This window comes from Belonocnema kinseyi, chromosome 1 (genome assembly GCF_010883055.1).
Source record: "Belonocnema kinseyi isolate 2016_QV_RU_SX_M_011 chromosome 1, B_treatae_v1, whole genome shotgun sequence".
NCBI lineage: Eukaryota > Metazoa > Arthropoda > Insecta > Hymenoptera > Cynipidae > Belonocnema > Belonocnema kinseyi.
Window position 1 is genome coordinate 157,160,428 of NC_046657.1, and position 7,375 is coordinate 157,167,802.

General features: G+C 28.9%; 1 protein-coding gene and 1 long non-coding RNA gene across 4 annotated transcripts in view; one reads left to right on the forward strand and one right to left on the reverse strand.

Annotated features, from left to right (window-relative positions):
• LOC117176021 overlaps window positions 1–7,375 on the reverse strand; it is an 88,195-nt gene that overhangs the window by 67,905 nt on the left and 12,915 nt on the right. For 2 of the 3 annotated variants that reach the window (XR_004467569.1, XR_004467567.1), the window contains exon 1: window positions 6,102–6,482. The exons of the other annotated variant lie outside the window; for it this stretch is intronic. This is a non-coding gene — a long non-coding RNA (uncharacterized LOC117176021). Of the gene's footprint in view, window positions 1–6,101; window positions 6,483–7,375 lie in introns of those variants that run through there. 3 annotated transcript variants of the gene reach the window in all.
• The window catches only part of LOC117176016, an 8,509-nt gene continuing 7,846 nt past the window's right edge, over window positions 6,713–7,375 (forward strand). Inside the window, exon 1 of the mRNA XM_033365969.1 lies at window positions 6,713–6,946. The gene's annotated coding sequence lies outside the window, so the exon portion shown is untranslated. The remainder of the gene's footprint in view (window positions 6,947–7,375) is intronic.

The window sequence follows — 7,375 nt, forward strand, 5'->3', positions numbered from 1 at the left end:
ACAGAAGGTGTAGAATATGTGAATGGGAGGAGGAAACATGGGAGCATGTATGGGAAGGATGTAGGAGAGAAATGGAAGATAAAGGAAGCTGGCAAGAAAATGCGGTTAAGATTCTAGGCGAAGGTGGATTAGGAGAAGAATGGATGAAGGAGTTAGAGGGTGCTAGGGGAGCGAATGAGGGAGAATGAAAGAATGCACGTGAAAAAGGTAAATGGGGGTATAAAGAATGTGAAAGAAAAAGGAAACGGAAGTCGCTTAGATTAGAAGCGTGAAAATTATAAGTAATGGCAAAGTAAAAGATAAGTAGACTAAGATGCATTTGCGTTCTCATACTCTCTCTCTCGCTTGCACTCTCGCTTTCGTTCGCTCGCTCACTCGCTTACTAATAAGTCCTAAATTGCGCTATCGCAGGAAATAGAAATAAGCAACTAGATATAAGACTTTATGTAAATAGTTGTAAATAATTGTATATATAGAAAGGATAAGATTGTAAAAAATATATAGACTTAAACGAAAAGATTGTAAGGAATGGAAGTCATGTAAACCCTTAGGGGACACATTATGAATAAAGAAGATACACATAGAATATTTTATAAACGGAAACCTTTTTTGAATACCAATTTAAAATATTCAAATTTATTAATTTATTTTAAACAAAAAATCTCTTTTCTGCTATAAAAAAATGGCCCCTAAAAAAATACTTGAATTTACAAACAAAATAATTAAATCTTGTACAGCATAGTTCATATTTAAATAAAAAAGATTAAATTTATACCCAAACAAATTTAAACCCTAAAAGACGAATTTTACCAAATAGTTGCATTTTATCCATAAAAGATTAAATTTCTCTTAAAACAGATACATTTGTATAAATTTTGTTTAGTAGTTGAATTTTTATCCAAAAAAGATTCCATTTAAAATTTTGAGATCAGAATATGATTTTTTTAAAATAAGAAATAAGTTTCTACAAAAGGATGAATAAAAAAAATTAATGAATTCTCTAGCAAATAGTTGCATTTTTATCCTATTTTTTGTTAAGTTCAAGTTTCATCCAGAAAAGACTTCAGTTCATTTTTCAACACCAAAATATAAATTTTAAACAAAAAGTACATTTCTATGCAATAGTCAAAATTGGAATAAAACAGTAGAATTTTTTACCAAAAAGTATAACTATTTAACAAAATATTCTAATTTTCAACTAAACAGTTGCATTTTCATCCAAGAAAGATGAAAATTTTTTTAAAACAGATGAAATCTCAAATTTAAAAAATTTTTTAAAAATAGTTGAATTTCATCCAGAAAACATCTTAGTTCTCTTTCCAACATTAAGTATTAAATTTAAACAAAAAAGTAGATTTTTTTCAAAATTCTTGAATTTTCAAAAAAATAGCAGAACTTTTAATAAAAAATCTGACTTTTAAACAAAAATTTTGAATCTGCATCCAAACCCTTACATTTTTATCAAAGAAAGATAAAAATTCTACTAAAACAGGTTGAATTTTTAAATAAAAAAGACAATTAAAAGAAGTTGAATTTTCATCAGTAAATTTTTTAGGAAGTAATTTAATTCTCAACAAAACAGTTGCATTTTTATCCAAGAAAGGTGCAATATTTCTTCTAAAAAAGATTAACCTTTCAATCAAAAGGACAAATGTTGAATTTTTAACCTAAAAAGATGAATTTTTAACAAAACATTTAATTTTGCAACCAAAAAAGATGCTTTTTAAGAAAATTATTAAATTTTCAACCAAATAATAAAATTCATAACTAAAAAGATAATTTTCAGGGGAAAGTTATTAGTAGAACTCAAAAAGACGAACAATTTATCCTAATATTTTCTTTATCCAAAAAATTATCCTAACAACTTTTTGAATTTTTCTGGAAAATCGAAAAATTAAAATTGTGGTAAAATTAAAACAACTTTAAAATAAAAAAATTAATTTTTAACAAACGATACAAGCTACAAAAAAAATTATACGAAATTTGTTCATTCGGAAAAGATCTACACATTTGATGTTATTGATTTTTTGATAGGATGTGTAGTTTTTGTTTTGTTTGCAATGTAATATTAAAATGAAAAAATTAAATTTTTGCACAACTGACAGAAGTTATGAAAAAAATTAAAACAAAAATGGCTCATACAAAAAAAGAGTGAAAATTTATATAAGTTTGTCATTGTAAATTTGTTGATAGCGCGCATGGTTTTTGTTTTAATCCTAAAAAAAAATATTAATAATAAAATTTTTTTTAAATACTAGACAAGTTACGAAAAAAAATTTATATAAAACCGTTGTTCAACCAAACGTGATCTACAAATTTTTTATAAGCTCCTGTTAGTTAAAGCCCAAGGTGCTTTAACGAAAGAGAATTCAGAATCACCAAATTAAAGTTTTCTATGCTTCGACCATAAATTTTTAAAGGTCTGTTCACAAATGTGGAGAAATACAAAGAAATACCATGAAGCTTATTCTTTAACACGTATTTCCTATGAGAAAAAAATAATTTTTTGTACATTTTATTCATAATTGATAATATTAGCCGAAACAAGTTGAAGCACAACATTTCTCTGCATAATTATCTTTAGAGTACAAATAAAATATTACTTTTTAAATATCAGCAAATAAGTCTGTTTTATAGGATGCCAAGAAACCCCATAAGTGAAAAAATTGAGTTTTCGAGTTTTTGGCGCTGATTATGATTTTTTTGCTGTATTCCAATAAAAATGGGTTTTAATATATTAAATACTACTATATACTGAGAATTAGATTTTAAAATAAATTATTTAAACGATTTCTGATTGTTTTGAGCAATTTTCTCTTAGAGATAAAAAGTCGCGCGTTTTTTTTTTATTTCCCACCTTTATCCAATTTTTAATTTGAATGTGATGAAAGTTTGTGAATGCAAACAAACAGAATTGTTTAAATAATTTATTACTATTGTTAATAATAATCGCTTTGAATCATGCTAGAAATGATTTTTTTTGTTCTATGTTTTTAACTTTATCGTTCACTGTTCACGTAGAGTGATTTAAAAATTGATTAAATCCATGAAAAATAATTATTTGAACAAATTATTTTGCTTTATAACTATCTATGCCCACATTAATGTCAGTAATGACGTATTTTTTCTGAAATTTTTAATTTTTTGTTGACAAACATAATTGTTCAAACAATTTATTACTGTTTATAACTATTTTCTCGCAGATAAGTGCTAGAAAGTTGGGGTTTTTTGTTTTTGAAACTTTTAGATTTTCTTTGACTTTTCATTTAGGAATAAATAATAAATAAACATTAGAGAGAGAGACCTATTTTAAACAATCTCTTTCTTTTAAGTGAATACATTTTTCTGCAATAAAGCAAATGTTTGAAATACGCTTTAAATTTTCTGTATGAATCATATTAAATGCCAATTTTCTTAAAAATAGTTACTATGATCCTTTTTGACTTTTTTTTGAAATTATTAATAATATTTATTATTTATTCCTAACCAAACAATCAAAGAAAAGCTTAAAATTTCAGAAAAATCCGCAACTTTCTGGCATCACTACAAGAGAAGATAGTTTTAAAACATAATAAATTGTTTCAACAATTATGTTTGTTAACGTTAATTAATTATTACCTCACTAACTGAAAAGTGGATAAAAAGTACAATAGTTTAGAAAAACTGCAACTTTCTAGCACTTATCTGAAAGAAGATATTTATAAACATTAATAATTTGTTTAAATAATTATGCTTGGTAGCTTGCATTATTCATTAATTTACTTAGTGAAAAGTGGATAAAAAGTTAAATATTTCAAAAGAAACAACTACTATTTTGCATTTACAAGAATAAGATCGTTATAAACAATAATGATTCATTAAAATCATTATTTTTTCTGAATTGAATTAATTATTAACTGACTTCAAATAAAAAATAGTAAAATCGTTCAATATTTAAAAAAATGAAATTTTCTAGCATTAGTCTAACGGAATAATATTAACAATAAAAATTAATTGTTTAAACAATTCTTTTTATTAAACATTATTAACTATTACCTGACAATATTTGAAAATTGGAAAAAGTTGAATTTAAAAACCAGCATAAAAAAATTATAATCAGCGCCAAAAATTTGCAAATCAGATTTTTTCGATAACGTGTTTTTTTAGGACACTATACGAATAAAACAATTTTAGAACTGGTTAAAAAAAAAGTTTTTATTCCTATTCTAGCTAAGGCTAATTTTTAAGACAAATATTAAGTTTCAACTTGATTTATCTAATATTGACGATTCAGAATAAAATTTTAAAAAATGTATTTTTTCATATGGGATTCGACAACAAAAATTTAGATCTCAGTTTTATCATAAACATAGATATCACATTTTTCTTACATTTGAAGCCATAAATACGACATGAAACGCACGACCCGATCGGGAAATGACCCGGCTGAGCGATTACCCGTTGGGGCTTAACCTGGGCCCGACCTAACCAGATTGGGCCCCAATGGGGGCCTGCATTTCATTTCCTGTCCGGACCCGCTCGGGAAATTTCTACGTAATATTTTACATAATCAAGACCGAAGCATAAAACAATATTTTAAATGATATTTAACATAAGGACATTTCAATATTTCATTCGTTCCAGGATTTTTCTCCTGATATAACGATTTGAATAAATATTCAATATTTTCACTATTCCTGAATATCGACTAACAAACATTTTTTGGTTCATAATTAAACTATTTTGTAAAATTTTCTTGTTGTAGATTAATTTTCTTAGCTGAAAGTGTAGTTATTTGGTTGAAATTTTTATATTTTTTTAACCTTGCTTATTGTGGTAGAATATTAATATTCATTTGTGGCTAATTTACCTTTTTAGGTGAAATTAATCATTTAGGTTGAAAATTCATTTCTATAATTTAAAATTAGATTTTTACATTCTCATCAAGAGAAGGTATTAGATTTGTGTAAAATTTGCCCCCCCCCCCCCCCCCGTTTTTGTCAAATTTCCACGTTTTGAGACCACCTGAATCCCAAAAACAAGTTTTTACGAATGTTTCTGCCTGTGTGTGTGTGTCTAGATTTTTATTTTTTCAGCAAGATAACTTTCGAAAGAATGAACAGATTGGATTGGCCTTTAGTATACTCTTTTAGTGTCCTAAAATAAAGGTCAAGTACGTTAGCCAGCCATTTTGGGTGAAAATTCAAAAAGTGAGCGTATTTTGAAAATTTTTGAGACCACTTTTTTGAAATTCAAAAATTGTCTGCATGGATATTCATAGCATTCAATAAGACGAACAATTTATCCTAATGACTTTTTTTTTATAAAACCAAAATTGACCACAGTTATAGCATTTACAAAATTTCAAAAAACACACGAAAATCAACATTTTAAGCCAAATAACGCATGACATGAAAAAATTCCAGGAGAAGAAAAATGTTTCTCTTCCAATGCCCCACAAGATTGTTTAAACACCTTTTTCATTTTTCTTAAAAATTTGATCGTATTAAAAATTGTCGAAACCACATTCTTTCAAGATTTAAAAATTCTTTGTACAATTATTTATAGTACTCAGAAACTCAAACAATTTATCTCTATGACTTTTTTCTGTAAAAACAAAATTATCAGAGTTAGAGCATGTTAAAAATAAAAAAAAAAACTAAAATGAACATTTTAAGTCAAACAACGCACGATATGAAAAAGGTCACGAAAAGAAAAACGTTGCTTTTTGAAAGACCTACAAGCTTACGATAACAACTTTTTTAATTTGTTCGAATAGTTACAAATTCCAAATTTGATTGTACCAAAAATAATGAAAAATCCAAAAATTCCATTTTTTGGTCAAACTATGCAAGATACGAAAAAAATGAATAAGCTAAAATTGAGCGCCCTGGAAAGATCTATAAATTTATAAAAAATCATTTTTTGATAGAATGCCTAGATTTTGTTTTTAGTCGTTGTAACGTAGTGGCTTGTCCCTTAGCCGCAATTTCATTAAAAATTCAATCTAAAAAATCGCGACACATTTCACGACCAGCACGGACTCAAAAATCTGAATCTAGAAAATTGTATCATGCGAGTGAGTGCTGACGAAGTAGATTTAATTAATTTTAGTAGTTTACATGTTATATAGGAGAAGGGCTCTTCGAGCAATTGTAAGTAGGCTATTTTAGGTTAGGCTATTTAGGTTAGTCAGGACGACTTTGTTCCTTGAGATCCGCGATCATTAAATCCAATTAAGACCTCTGGAGCTCCGCTAGATAGGCAAAACTACGAAAAGAAGGACGACTCCAAGATCCATAACCCATCGTCCGTCGGAAAGCACACTCCACCACCATCGCTGGCCACCCACTCACTTTACACTGGGCCACACTCTACTATTCCGGCCGAGATTTAAACCATTCCATCTGGGTTAATTGTCACCGATAATTGTGTTAAAGAAGATTGTTGATTTTACACTACACTCGGCCCAGCGCCTGTCATAACAAACCGACAGCCATATCTGCCACTACTAGCGCGCCGGGTTGCAACTGAATATCGCCATCGGGTATGGTTAGAACGTAACCAACCATACCGCTCGAGCCTGGAATGAGAATTATAGGGGGGCAGCACCTCTCGGACCGAGTGAGGACGAGCGGGAAGACGCCGAGGAAGGAAGGCGGCAAGTCAGTTCGTGCTGGTCGTTCACGCTTGATGGAGGTTCGTTGCCGTAGTGCCAACGAATTTTCGTGGACAGGTCCATTTTGGAGCCAGAATGGCATCTCTCACCTTACTAAGAAGGGGACACACGGGATTCCAGAGGAAAAATGAAGTAGGCGTCGGATTTCCATCCTCGGGTGTTTATTGAAGTTTTGAGTTCAGCTCAGATTTATGTGGATAGTTTAGTTGGTTTTTTTCTTTACTTTGTTTGTAAATTTTCTTTGCGCGAATTTCGGGATGATGCCTATAAGGGTGTCTGGCGCTCAAGGTAAGTCAAATTTTATACTTTTGACGTCATTTCCTGTTTCGCAACACTCGAACCAGGGAATGTGTAAAAAAAAAACATTAAAAATAAAAAAATAAAATTCTTTTGGACTAGCGATACAAGCTACGGAAAAAATGAAACAAAACTTGTTCATTCAAAAAAGAGCTATAATTTTTGATAGGACACGTACTTTTTGCTTTAGACGTAAAAATTAACATTCAAAATAAAAATATTAAATTTTTTTGAAAATGACACAACGTGCAAACTAAAATTAACAGGTGAAAAATATTCGCCTGAAAAAATCTATTAATTTATTATTGAAAAATTTTAGGTAGGACGAGTAGATTTTATTTTAATTGTAAAAAATTAGATTAGAAGAAAAATTAAATTTTTGGATAAAGGACAAGAAAGACGAAAGAGGACACAGGCTCC